Source organism: Chelonia mydas, chromosome 4 (genome assembly GCF_015237465.2).
Source record: "Chelonia mydas isolate rCheMyd1 chromosome 4, rCheMyd1.pri.v2, whole genome shotgun sequence".
NCBI classification, from domain to species: Eukaryota; Metazoa; Chordata; order Testudines; family Cheloniidae; genus Chelonia; species Chelonia mydas.
The window spans coordinates 60,293,477-60,308,683 of NC_057852.1; the positions used below are offsets into that span (position 1 = coordinate 60,293,477).

The following is a 15,207-nucleotide window of genomic DNA, read 5'->3' on the forward strand; positions in this document are numbered from 1 at the left end:
TACTCTCTTGCCTCTTTTCTTCCTAATTTTTTACCGTAGTTGTATTTGATTTTCATGGTTTTTGCACAAAAGATTTTTACATTTGAAAGTGGACTTTATGTATCTTTCATAGTGTGTCTGTTGTTTGAACTTGTAATGGATCAAATCTCAGTTGTAAATTATAATAGTCTCACAGTGTTGCGAATGTTGTGAGTGTTGTTAACACTTGTATATTTACAGTGATAGGCATGATAGAAGAGCTGGTGGGGGAGAGAAACAGTCTCACCTTGTTATTATAGATCCATATATTTCCTGGACTTTCAGTTTCCTGAAACTAGATAAACAATAAAGTTTTTAAGAAATGTAGCTCTTAACTATGCTGTTTCTTTTAATGTCAGTCCTTCCATTTTAAAGGGTTGGGTAGTATCTAGGGCTGCAGATTTGTCACAGCATACTTATCCAAAGTCATGGAGTGGTCACGGTAAATTTAGTTTAAGTCACGGGTTCAGGGGAAATGGTGTGTAAAATCATGGATATGAACATTCAACTATCTGTGTCTCTTTACTGTGGAAGTATTTATGTATATTGCATTTAGTCTGTCTACTGACACAGGGAAAAACCCACCCAGGATACAAACTCATGGGAGGTCACCACTTGTGTTCTTCTCCATGCTGCTGCCTCCTCACCCTACCAAAGGTGAACTGACCACCTGCAGCAGCAACCTCCACCCTGGCACTGGAACTCTATTCCCAGCCTGATGAGGAGGGGAGGCCCTGTGAAGTGTGGGGGAAGAGACCTGGAGAATGAGCCCAGCCCAGTGAGTAGGAGAAGCCCTTGGGGGACAGGGGGGATGGAAGAGCAAGCTCATCCGACATTGGTGGTTCCTGTCCCATAGGGTTGGGTCCAGCTCCCCGCTCCAGGTGTTGTGACCTGGTGCACAGGGTCTCAGCGCCATGCATATTTGCTCCAGTCACCCCTTCTGTCATTATGACAGGAGGGTGGCCAGGCAAAATTTAAGTGAGTGATGCTACGATCCCATGCTCCAGGACAGGGAAGCCAGGCCCAGCCCTGTGGGACAGGAGCCATTGCCATGGGGTGAGTGCAGGATGGATGCGCTCTCCAGGCCCTCCTCCCAGGCTTCCCCGCCTCACTGGGCTGGTGTGGGCTTACTTTCCAGGGCCTTCCCTCTGTACGGGGCCGGCGATGCACCATTGTCTGGGAAATGCTGCTTTATTAAAAAGAACAGGAGTACTTGTGGCACCTTAGAGACTAACAAATTTATGAGAGCATAAGCTTTTGTGGGCTAGAGCCCACTGCATTGGATGCATAGAATGGAACATACAGTAAGAAGATATTTATATACACATACAGAGAAGGTGGAAATTGTCATACAAACTGTAAGAGGCTAATTAATTAAGATGAGCTATTATCAGCAGGAGAAAAAAACTTTTGTAGTGATAATCAAGATGGCCCATTTAGACAGTTGACAAGAAGGTGTGAGGTTACGTAACATAGGGAAATAGATTCAATATGTGTAATGACCCAGCCACTCCTAGTCTTAATTAATTAGCCTCTTACAATTTGTATGGCAACTTCCACCTTCTCTGTATGTGTGTGTGTGTGTGTATATATATCTTCTTACTGTATGTTCCATTCTGTGCATCCAATGATGTGGGCTGTAGCCAACGAAAGCTTATGCTCTAATAAATTGGTTAGTCTCTAAGGTGACACAAGTACTCCTGTTCTTTTTGCGGATACAGACTAACACGGCTGCTACTCTGAAACCTGCTTTATTGAAGTCATTGACACAAAGAAAAGTAACAGTATCAATAATACTTTTAGCACCATGACAAACCCACAACCCTAAATATTACACAATTTTTTTCACATATTTTGTTTTCTCTAAGTGTCCAGATTAAAATACTTGGAAATCTACCAGTGAAACAGTTCTTTTCTTTGGTACATATTAGTGTAGGCACATCTTTCAGTGCCATGTAAGTCATACAGATCACAGGACTTAAAATAAACAAATGTTTTAGATATAATGCAACAATATATTAATAGCTGCAGTTATCCACAAAAGCTTGTTTCATTCAGCCAGTGATTAAATGTGGGCAAACGCAGGATTTCATTACCTTCTTAATTATTAGTGGAGCAGGGGTTGTTGGGTGATTTGCACCCCACCGCAGCCCTCTTCCAGGTAAATTTTTTTCCATCAGGAGTCCAGCTGCCTAGGATATGCAGTCAGGAGCCTGCCTAATCCAGGACAGAATCAAAGCTGTTATCTCTGTTCTCTCTCAAGTCCTAGAGAATGGTAAAACTGGCATTTGAAATGGAATAGCACAGTTGTTGGTACCTCTACCAGTTGCTGCTTAAGTTCCTGCCCATGTACTACATGTGATTCCTAGTCACAATATGGTTGATAACTTTACCTTGTTTTTCCCGCCAAAGAAGGGCCAGATCCTTCAGTTGTTACTCAAGCAAAACTTCCATTGATAACAGTGGGAGTTCTGCCTGGATAAGGACTGAGGTTTTTGTCCTGCTGTTCGTGCCTGTGGCCTGTAAGATTTTTCCATGCAGGGTTTTTAATGCATCTCGAAGCATTGCTGGGATGAAGTCAGGACCAATTGAAGATGGTGTTTGTACTTCTAATTAGTTGCCAGAAACATGGGGCTTGGGGAGAAAAAACATCCTTTGATGTTTGCTTTTCCCTGTAGGTTCTGTGGCTGGCTCAAAGGGCACTGGTAATAAAAATATTGGTAAAAGCTTAAAATAGTTCCTGAGATTGTGATAGGTCCTGTGACCAATTTTTAGCTACTCAGATGTTTTAAAATAGCTTAATGGCTGATCCATCTGGAATATAGATCTTTGTTGTGAAAGTAAAATTTGTCAGCTGTACTGCACGCTTAAACTGTTTTCATACTTGAGTGCTTTGGGAAATCTATCTATGTAGCTCTCGATTTGCATGTGTCCTTTAAGCTGTTTTTTATATTTTCCTGCATATGCAATAGTTATTTGAACATTATGAATAAGGGCTAGAAAAGATAGTTGAGAAAGATAGTAATAAGAATAGTATCTGAGGGGTAGCTGTGTTAGTCTGTATCCACAAAAACAATGAAGAGTCTGGTGGCACCTTAAAGACTAACAGATTTATTTGGGCATAAGCTTTCATGGGTAAAAAAACCCAAGCTAAAAGTAGCAAGTATAACAGAAGCTAATGGTGAAAGTGAATTAAAGCGGTCTCCAATGCTGAAGAAAGCAGACAGAGTTATGGATCTTGGGACACACACAGAGAGATTTTCCCAAAGCATTACATAGTCTGCAGTGTCTAATGCTAAGTTAATGGGTTCTTTTGGGAGCTTGTTAATCTAATTTTAGAAAAATGATCACTAAGGCATTAACTGTATTAACTGACTTCCTGTACATGTGCATCTCAGAAACATCCATTTGAGGTGTGTTTTGTGTTGTGTGTATAAAAGGAATAGATATAATTTATTGTACCCAATTTTCTACATAGGCTAATGCCAAAACCATATTTAAAAAAAAATATGGAGAGGGTTGCCATTTTGTCATAAGTTTTGGAAAGAACCTTTCACCGAGAAGTCAGAAATGCTTTGTTTGGAGTTCTGTGGGCTGGCAGATGCCTGGCATAAGTGTGTGTGTGTGTGGCGGGGGGGAAGACTAGTGGGGAGGGGAGGAAGATGTTGCTAGTTACCTAGGTTACAATTCCTGCTTCCCTGATTGCTTGGACTCTCCTGGGCAGTGTTTTATGGCTACCTGGATCAAGGTCAATGTAGGAAATGCTGACAATGTGTAGTTAGATGCTTGGACATGCTTTTTCTAATACATTCTTAAACCAAATTAAAAGATTCACTTACTTAGAAATAACCTTTTATGTTGTTTCAAGTTTATTAAAAAATATCTCCTGCATTTGTAGAGCTGGAGGGAAAGCTCTCTAACAAAAAACAAGTTTGGCATAGGCTGTTACCAGCAGAAGAAAATCAATGACAAGTGCTGACAGTTATTTCTTCAAACTGTTGAAACTTCAGAGTTTGAACAGCTGAAAGTGGACGAGCAAGTACTGCTTGTCTGAACTGAAGGAAGATAACGCCTGTAATACTGCCCAATTTGCTCAAATAGAGAAAGATCGAGTACAGTAAGCTGTGACGGATCTTGTGGCCAGGCTTAATTTCGCTGAGGGTAAAAATGAAAAACCAGAAAGTGAAGTTGAAACTATTGAAAGAGGTTACATGATAAACCAAGCTATGATAAAGGCTTTCCCTGCCAAACTCCTATAATTTGCGGGGAGGGAAAGACCTCAGCTTGTAGGATCAGAGGCTTTTTAGAATAGTCTGCTTATGAGGATTAAACTGCATTTATTTTTATTACCCAGTTGTTTCACATTAGAACATGCACATTGAGTAGCCAAAGATATTGGAAAGTCAAATGATAAACAGAGACCGACATCATTGAAATGTCTAAATGTCCATTACAAAGTCTCCAGCTAGTCTACAGGGAAAAAGGAAGAAATTTTTCATTGATTTATTTTAAAAACTGAGTCTTCTAAGACTTTGAAGGAGAAAAGGCTTCTTGCTCTTACAGTTTTTCATTGGGGATTTTATAGAAAAGTTTGCCCTAAAATTACCTCTCTCATTGATTAGTGTGTGTAGAAGGAATGTTGCTGTACACTTTTATGTCATAAAGGCACACAATAGAGAAAGGGAAGGACTGCAAACAGATCTATTTGTTGTTGTTGTTGCAATATTATAGTAGTAGCAAATAGGATAGAAGGTATTTTACCCACTTAAACAGATTAGGCATCTTTGTTTTGTGTCGACAAGGCTCAGATAACGTAATAAAAGTCATGTGTGATCCACTTATCTCAATCAAACAGTTTTGTTGTGATGAACTTTTTCCCTTGGATATTGAGAGGGCAATTTGACCTGGTGGAGTGGGACTACTTACTGTACTTGAAGATATGGACTTTGAATTGTTTACAAACTACCTAAGAATTCAGTGGCTAGAGTAAGAGTTGGTAGTTAGAATTCTTACCCCTTTAACTTGTCTAGGAAAAATACTCTTGTTTATACTGGTTTTTGCTTTATCTGTGTAATACCATCTAAGCCTTGGCAAAGGCATCAGAGATAAATATAGGAGGAGAGAATAATAAAGTAGTATTGTATGTTGCTGTCACTTAATTTTTCTTGGAGTTGGTCATTGAGATTTAGTTTATATTAGCAAAGTATAGTGAGTTTGGTATTCTTGAAGGGTTTTAAATGAATTTTGAATAAGAGATGATTTATCAGTTGCCATCCTGAGGGATAATAAGATGGGGGTTAAATTCTCAGTAGTTCAGATGGACTGAGAAACCAATGAAGTATTGGAGGATTAATATATGCACAGATACTAATGCAATTTAGTTGTAATTCCATACTGAAAAGAAGACATGAAAAATTGGCATGCTTCACATTAGCTGATTTGGATATTAATATGCTAGCCTGTAAATGAATATGTTGCCAAAGACAAGTCATCTATTCCATAATCACAAATTTATAGTGCTGAGACCCAGTTCAGATTATCTGTGAATACATTTAGAAGGGCAAGAAGTTTAGGGTAGCTAGTGATGTATTTTAAAAAATAAAAGGGACAGGTACTCCTGGCCTTGATATTTTAATTCCTAAAGGTCCATTTTTTGGTGGGGGAGGGATAGTGGCATGGAACCTGTAATACACTCTTAAGCATGGGAAAGATATTGAGCAGACTTCAAATCTTCATAACAGCCTCTTGGAACTAATTTTTTTCCTCTATATAGATTACTCAGAGAATAAACAAACCTTTCTTATATTACTAAAAATAAAAAATGCAGCTGTTAATTTGTTTTTAAGATTAAGCCTTTTTACTCTCCATTAACTGGAGTTGCAGCAAATCGAAAATTGCCTCCAGCATATACAGAATGAATTCAGCTTTTGTGGTATAGTATGGGAGCAGCAGAAAATTATCTCATCAGTTAATTTTTCCTTTTTAAAGTAGCAATTGCAGGCTCCTTATGGCCCCACCAAATTGTCAGGGAGTCGGTAATTTCAGTTCCACCACCACTGGAGTGAAGGGGTTATTTCAGAGTTATATTTTGTTTTACAACATTTCTAAAAGAACCAAAAACAGTGTGTGTATATATGTTCTCTGAACAGAAAGATTTAAATAGATGCCTGGAGCCAATGTGGAGGAAAGTAGGATTTAATCTACAATTGGTGGAGTTACTCCTCCAAATTAAGCTAAACTGGAGTGTTATTTTGGATATAATTTGTAAAATTTACCGAGGAGCTCCAGCTGGAGGTGTCTCTTTATTTTGCTGCTGTTTACTTCTTTGGGCTAATACAGTAGAAAAGCTCACAAGGTTTGGCTGACTGGAAGACTGTCTTTTGCTGCTCACTGGAGAAAACTACCAACGTGGTTTGCAAAAGTACGGTATATCTTAATAATGGAGAAACAGATGGCAGTGAAGGGCAGCTACATTTCTAGAACACCTACACACCTTTCTGGCTTCCTCAGTTGGCGGTAGCTATGGTGAGCAATCTGGCATCTCCTCGGTCCTTCTTTCTTTTATAGGGCTTTTTTGTCTTTCATATTTTATAATTCAGTCACTGATGAACTTTACCTTGGATTGCACAGCTGTAGTATCAAAAACAGTCCTTCTTCCAAACTGTTTATCGTACTGTAATTGTTTTGGAGAACCATACATACAATGTGCTTCTTACTTTCACTGTTTTATTTGTGTTCATATTAGCCCACACAATTTACTGTTGTGTTTTTATTGTATGTTAAATTAATAAAAATCTCCGCCATTTCCCACCCCTCCTCCAAAATATCTTGGAGATGATGTTCCTGTTAAGGCATATAGAAGGATTTATATGGTGTTTATAGAACAGTGGTTCCCAAACTAGGGGTGCCGCTTGTTCAGGGAAAGTCCCTGGCGGGCGGGGCCAGTTTGTTTACTTGCTGCGTCTGCAGGTTCTGCCGATCACAGCTCCCACTGGCTGCGGTTCGCCGCTCCAGGCCAATGGGGGCTGTGGGAAGCGGCACAGCCCGAGGGACATATTGGCCACCCTTCCCACAGCTCCCATTGGCAAACCTCGGCCTGTGGGAGTCGTGATCGGCCGAAACTGTGGACGCGGCAGGTAAACAAATGGGCCCGGCTCACCAGGGGCTTTCCCTGAACAAGCAGCACTCCTAGTTTGGGAACCACTCTTATAGAAGAAAAAAGTCCATTAATAATAGGTGTCTTAAATGCTCCACTACTGCCTAGGAAAAACTTGCTTGATCTGACTTGGTTTGTCTTTCATTCCTTGATGCCAGCAGGTCCAGAGAGCCTTGCATTTTTATCCATTGCTTCATTTTAGGCTACCATATATTTATATTTAGAATTTCATAGAGTACTTCACAACTTATTTACAAACAGGAGGGCTCATCTGCTAAAAACAGGGTATGTCTGCTGACCTGGGGAACAAGAGACCTGAAGTTACTCCCAAAATGTATTGGATGGCAGTGCTATATGCTAACAAATGAGTCATCTGACCAACCCATTTTGAAGAGCATTAATCAAAGTCAGAAGTTATAACACTGGTTCAGGCCATTTGTATTTTGTTGTATGCCAGATTGTACATCTAAATTCCATGCCTTTCTAGGAACTACAGTTAATGGAATATGAGTCCATCCACCATAGTCTGAAAAAAACTGCCAAACTCCTACCCTCATCTTAGATTCTGTTTGATATTCTGGTGAAACACTGTGCAGGTGATGAATCACCTAAAGTAATCTTACTAATGAATTTTAGCTTTTGTGATAGCGTGGGAAAAATGCAGAATCAGTACTTGAGTTGGAAAAATAAATGCTGTTATGCGCCTCTCTCACCACACTGAACTTTAATTAGCTGGAAGATACATGCTGTCATCCCAGGGCACACTTGGTCTGTAGACTTACTTTCTCACATAAGCTTAAAGTGGACTTTCTCAGCCCCCTTGGGTGACCGCCCACTCTGGAGAAACAAGCAAGGAGTTAATCTCCTGAGCTCTAATCCTGGTTCTGTCACTTGGCTCAAGGTGTGGCCTTGAGCCAGTTCCCTCCCTCTGTGCCTCAGTTTCCCTATCTGTAGAATGCACTTAACCCCACAACACCCCTACCAGATAGGTGAATGTTAACTGGGTATTGCTTGAATACGTCAAGAGCTATATTGCTGTATATGGACTAAACTGTAAATCTGCTCTCTTCTGGCAGTATGAAATGCGTTTTAAATATATGCATAAATAAAGCAGTTTTCTAACATAATGTTGATTTTCTTTCATTTATTTTCATTGTCTCCCCTCTCTCTCCTTTATTCTATTTTCTCTTTTTCTATTGTTTTTATTTCCTCTATTCTCCCCCTTACACTCTCCCCCGGAATCTTTCATCCATCTCCTTGAGTCTACCTGTCTTTCTAGCCTTCTCCTTATCAATCTCAGTTCCCACCCCCAGTCCTTCGCTGTCCGGGTCTATGGCAGTTGGTCAGTCTGGTGACAGATATGGCAATTTGCTGGAGTGTACTGGACAAACCTTATTGAATTGATTTAAAGTATTTTAGGAGTTCATTGTTTTAAAATGCAAATGTTTATGTATTATTGTATGTAACATCTCAAATAGGGAGACGTGACTGGTGTAAACCCTGGGAGTTGTTAAGAGCTTCAAAGGACGATTTGAAACTACGTGAATGTTTAAAATTAAGTGGGTTTACCAGGAAATCTCTTGAGGGAAGCGAATGTAGATTTCCCCCCCTTTGGTGATGCAGATACTCAGCTTTTTGACGCTTCTCCCTGAGGCGGGGACCTTGATCTGTTAATCATCTGTTAGGTGAGGACAAGATCAGAAGCCCAAACTGTATAAAGGAGTGACTCAGAGATTCTTAGGTGTGCTTGTTCTGAGCCAAGGCAGTTATGAACTTGTAACCACATACAAACTCTTTGTGGGGTTTGAAGGGCTGATCCCTACCAGGGTTAAGGCTGATCCTTGGTAAGCTTATTAGCCTGTATGTAGTTTTTCTTATTGTTTTTGTATGTGTTCTCTGTAAAGCTGTCACCTTAAGAATAAAGGTGTTTGCTTAGGAAAAGCTTTGCGGTAACTGACAACTGTGGGCAATTATGCTGTTTGTGGCCTCTGGGAAGGTAAAGCAGGCCTGTTTAGGCGATCTGACTTGCTGGGGGCGGTGCAGTCTGGAAAAACTTCGGCGAGCAGGGGGAAGGATGCAGGTCTCCTTCCAAGAGAGGTGATTTGCTGGGGGAGCTGGAAGCCTAAGAGCGAATGCTCTTTGTGACCACAAAAGGGGAATACAGATGCACTGACCCTAAACTGTGACAAGGCTCTTCCTGCCTTTCCACCGCTTGTTTGTGTGGAGTGTGAATTCTTCAGGCTAGCGCTGGACTTTATGCTGCTGTGTATTCTGAGACTCAGCTCACCTGGAGCATTTTTCATGGCCTGGGCACTCAGATGCCACATTGAGGAGCACAGTATAAACGGCTAGATAGAGGCCTGCTGATTTCTGTGCTGCAACTGCACTCAACCGTGCCTAGCCTCTGGTCTCTGCATCTCCTGCCTCCCTTTCAGCCAGCTGCCGGGGTGGGTGGATTGGTGGTGGCTGAGACTGCCTCTTCTCTCCTCGCAGGGTTCACTCGCTGCCCTGCTATCTTATCTGAGCGATTCAGAGGGAGTTGGGGAGCTGCCCTGAGGGCAGGGCGTACCGAGCAAGGGGCTGGGGAATAACAGCAGAACCCTTGTCAGTGCTTGTTGCTGCTGTGAAGAGCAGCTCAGTCCCCGGACTACTGGAGACAGTGGTAAGGTATAGTGGTAAGAAGGATCAGGAGGAACGATGTGATATGGGGAGAGATCAGGGAAGAGAGGACTGATGGTATGAGGGGTGGAGATGGAGAATGGATGCTGTGTTTCGGCTATGTAAAATTGATATAGGAAGGAGGGTGGATATATTTGTGTTGGAGTAACTGGTGGATATGAAGGAAGTTGAATAGTGGGCCGCGCTATTTGTCATCGTATGGAAACTGTGTGTGTGTGCGCGCGCCAATCTGTGTGCAGTTTTTCTCAGGCTTATTTCTGATCCCTCATAGACTCATCTGGCTGTGCTCCAGGACCCAGCCCACCTGGAGTTCATGGTCCTTAGAGCCTGAGAAGTTCTACTCAACGGGTCAGGGGCATCCTTTCTCAATTTCTCTGGGTCTGCATTGGTTCTGGCCCTGGCTCCAAAGCAAGAGCAGAGAAAGCCCTCAGAGTGTTATAGGCTGTTAGTGTCGCTATACAGCAGTGAGACAAGTTGACATAGTGCCAATTCAATGTGCCATATGACTGCATACTGTCCCACTTTGAATGCTGTGCGAGGCCATCATGTACATGTTAAATTCTGTGATCCCTGGAACAAAATGTGTATCTTGTTAAACCTAACCTACCTTGTTTGGAACAATAATGATAAATAGAATGGATATATTATTTTTAAACAAAGGAAATAGGTTTGGTTGGGTAGAGGGACAGCAGGGGATAGATTACATTTGAAAAAGAACATACAGAAAAAATGCTACTACATGACACGTCTGTCATCACTCTGATCATTTTGTCTTTTCTTTCCCTTATCCTTATTTGCTGGTTTTGTATTGTAAGTTGGTCAGTCCAGAGATTCTCTTCCTCTGTGTCTAAATAGCCCCTAGCACATTTCATTATTATTGCATAAGAACCTAAAATGTGCTAAGGGCTGTTTAGACACACAAGAAAATACAGTAAATTATTATTATTATATTTACTATTGCATAAGAACCCTACATTAAAAATGTTCATGTTAATCCCAAACTCCACCATCTGATTTTTTTGGGTAAATAACCATATGATGGGTTGATATCAAATGCTTTGATTTTACATCACTAATTCAGAATGACTTCTGGATTCCTTTGAAAAGAAAATGTAATTCTGATTAGTTGGTACATAAATCCAAATGTGGATCGGAGGCAGTAAAATTAAAGGTGCCTACAGTGCTAGGTAGTTTTAACTGTGTTCAGATAGGGACAAATGAACATTGCTACATTGCATTTATTAAGATTGTTCACTTTTCCACCAAATAATGGCAAATTATTTTAAAAAAAAAAACCCCCAGAGGAATATAACTTATTTATTCAGCAGCTGTCTAGAAGCCCAGTCAGTTTTATTAGAACTGAAATCAACAAATTACTAAAACAGACCATGCTAATTTTATTTTCAACTAATAAAAATCAAACTATCTGAAATCTCTTGACTTGTGTAATAAAATTAGCATAAAACAGGAAGCTTACATTCCCTGCTTCCCCATATCAGTTAGTTTATTGCATGTTGACTAACTTAATCCAAATGAAGAAAATATTATTCCTCCCCTTCAGGAAACTCAAGTGAAGTCAAAACCTACTTTCCCGCTTTAACCAAGTGCCTCTGGGTGGCTGGCTCAGTGACTTCTTCCAGCCAAGTGGAAGGTCAGCCAGCGGATGGTCTCTGTACCAAGGGTGGCTAGGTGTAGAAAGTATATCAGCATAAACCGCTTCAATAAGTAGGTATTTGCCGTGGTAATTTGAGTATAGAATGTGGTCAAAAAAGTGAAGTGCTTGTTTCATTTGTTTCTTTACTACTTTCAGTGTAGCCTTAATTATAAAGTCAAACCTAAATTTTTAAATATCTAGCTAAACTGGGATAAATGTTAACTTGTATCCACTTTGCCCCATAGCTAGTTAGGAAAGAAAGTTCTTCTGTGATAGTAAGTTACTACTGAGTGGTCAGCTTATTATTTTGGTCACAGCAGTCACATCTAACTTGGATAGTGGCAAAATGATATTAGGAAATACTATACTTGTTGTAGTATTTTCCTATTTAATTCAGTGAAACCTTTTTTTATTTTAAACTTCACTTTTTTAGCTTATTACACTTTACTCTTACCCTGTTAAATTTGTTGCAGAATTCAGAGCAGTCGCTGCAGGGTACTTAAGGTTCTCGACTATACATATACTGTAAATGTGAGCAGGGCTGCAGTTTTGTCATAGTAATTTTTTGGAAGAATAATGGAAATATAAGTAGGAGAGAGAGAGAAGTCGTGGATTATTTTGTGTACAAAATAACCTTTGTTTCCATTTTTATTAGCAATCAGTGTGAATATGCTGTTTTGAGCACAGGAATTTCCAGTCTAGAGCCAACCACTGTAAGCCCTGCCTTGCTCTCAAAAATAAAAAAACAAAGAAGGGGGGACGGGGAAGAATGTTTTTCTGTGAAGGGGTAGTGCAGCAATCTAGACTGGTCTCCTCTGTGGTAGCCTCTTGGTTAGCCCAGGGGTTCTGCTGCAGTTCTTGATTAACATTGTTCAACTGTTTACCATCTCATCCACCCACATGCAAAATTCAAGTCCATAACTATAAAATTTCACAGCACACATCAAGGAGTTCTAATAAAGTAGAAACTGTGAGAAGAAAGTTGGAACAGTGATAGTGCAGTTTGTACTGTGTTGGGTGCAGCCTCATTCACATTTTCCCTGTGTTTTTTATATTAGAAGAAGTCATGAGATTTTTAACATGAAAAGAAGTTTTATTAAAATCTTGTATACATTTGTTCATAACAACGTGCTGCTTAAGGGAAGATACAGAAAATAGCTTGATATTCTTTAAGCATAGACTGATTGGGAAACATTTCCTTTGGATGATGGGATTGTGACAATTGTGATAATGTAGCCAAACCTCACATAAATGACTTCAGTTCATGCGCAGGCCTAAGGATTAAAAGTGGTCTGGTCTTAATGTTAATTTGATCAGTTTTAAAATGCCTGGGAAGACTTCCTGAAACATGAACAATTCCAGTACGGTATAGGAGGAAATAGAGTAAGTGATGCTAAGTATTAAAGAAGATCTTGGATGCAACTTTTTGGTATTTTTTCTGTGTTTAATTTTTCATTTGCTGCTATTCATTATTCTTTTTTGTTTCTCCTGAGACCTGATTGTTTTCATTAAGAGGCTGTAGGATAATAGTATGTCTAAACCATATATCTATGCAACCCATCACCCCCAACTTTGAATTAAGGTTGTAGATAGCAGACCTCAACATCACGAACTGTAAAATGCAAGGTAATAAGCAGTTAAGTCATTCTGCACACCAGCTATACCCTATTCATCAGTTCCTCTTCTCAGCCTCAACTACCTTCCACCTCTACCCACATATTCTTCTTAGGAGTGTGCAGTGGGAATTTCCTAGCTTTATGATGATATAGCTATATAGGAACGTTGACATTTAATCACATGGATAGCTAGCAACACTAACATTTACTGTATTATCCTCTTCCATGCTCCCGACAGCTTCACTTTCCTCTCCTGGCTTCTTGAAGATGTGGATATATTTCTTTGTTTTGAGTTGGGGAGAAGGTAACTTAGTAGGCACAGGAATAGTTTTCATGCACGAATCTCAAACTTTCAAAACCAACATCTTGTGGTGGACTTTTAGAGTTATTTTGGGCTTTTGACTTTGAAGGTGCTGAGGCCTTTCAGCTCCTACTTCATAGTGGAGGAGGCACAGCAGATTGCAAGACTGAGCTGTAAAGATATAATAAAGTTTCTCTTTATTTATATTTTTTGCCAGTAACTAATAACACAATTCTCTTTGGTACTGTGATTGTAAAACGAATCCTATAACCTTCCCTGAACATGCAGGCACCTGAAATTCTGCCAACAGGTCATGTCTCTCCTATCAATCCTGGTGAAGACTTTCTTATTTAAGTTGCTTACATGTTTGGAATGTTCAGGCAGACTCTTAAGAGTTTTACTCTCTGCTCAGTGTTGTGTGAGCTTTAGATGCTTATTTCGTATTAGCATGATTAGAAACTGGTTCAAGCCTCGTGAGTCAAGCTGAAACTAAACTCCATGTGCTACTGAATTGGATGTCGTATCTGGCATTTTGGTCTCTGGCTCAGGGCTGCAGGAGTAGTACTGTATGCTCCATTGCCATTGGGAGGATACCCGGAGTGAAGAGGGACTTTGGGACTCCTATGACCCTGAACCAGCAGTGTTAGTGTGATGTGTTTAGCTCTGGGGAGAGTGAAACAGATGGTTTGTGTTTGTTTTTCTTTTTTGAGGAGAATCCTCTTCATCCCTTCCAAAGCCTAAAGGCTCCACTATATTTTACTCTCCTCTACCTCTCCAATTGTGTAATTCTTGAGCAAAGCATGCAGGTTCCATGGAATGATGGACACAAGCAGCTGCAAAAGGTATTTCAAAAGGGCACCTGAATGGCTGAAATCTTCTAAGAGAAAATTCTGGACCTTCTTGATGACCTCTGCCAGAAAGATGAGTGTTCAAATGTGGGTCTCTTCCTGTACTCAGCATCGCGTAATGAAGTGTACCCAATTTTCAAGATTCTGCTCAACAGGAACATGGAAATTGTCAGTCACCCACTGCCTTCCTGGCTGTATATTTCATGGGGGTGGGGAGAGGGTCAACTATATATGCCAGTCAACACGCAAACCATCACCACATATTTTGTCTTATCAACACTGGTGTTTACATTTATTGAAAATCCAGGGTCAAAGCCCAATAGAATTGCAAGATAAGATCACAGTTGCTCAAATCTGCATTATTGAATTAAAATATTGTGTTATATGAGCTAATTTATTCAAGGTTAAATTATTGTAGCCTGTTCGAAAGCCATTGATGTTATTCATAGAATATCAGGATTGGAAGGGACCTCAGGAGGTCATCTAGTCCAACCCCCAATTAAATCATCCCAGCCAGGGCTTTGTCAAGCCTGACCTTAAAAACTTCAAAGGAAGGAGATTCCACCACCTCCCTAGGTAATGCATTCCAGTGCTTCACCACCCTCCTAGTGAAAAAGTTTTTCCTAATATCCAGCCTAAACCTCCCCCATTGCAACTTGAGACCTGTTCTGTCATCTGCTATTGTCTAACCAATTGCTCTAAATTTCCTTGCTCACACTCATAGTTTTATTGATGATTATTGCTAATGATACATTGTCATTTTCAAAGCAGTGTATTTAAAATTAAATTTATAGTTTACAATATATATCAAGATGAGATGTCATTCTAAAAGATGTGCTCTAGCTCAACCAGAAGTTATTAGCTTGATGCAGGAATTACTGGCAAAACTTGTATTGTCGGTTTTCTAGTAGATCAGACTAGATAATAATGGATTC

The 15,207-nt window shown here is 40.1% G+C and overlaps 1 protein-coding gene across 11 annotated transcripts in view; it reads left to right on the forward strand.

Annotated features, from left to right (window-relative positions):
- The window catches only part of TMEM131L (transmembrane 131 like), a 124,218-nt gene that overhangs the window by 11,092 nt on the left and 97,919 nt on the right, over window positions 1-15,207 (forward strand). The window lies entirely within an intron of this gene.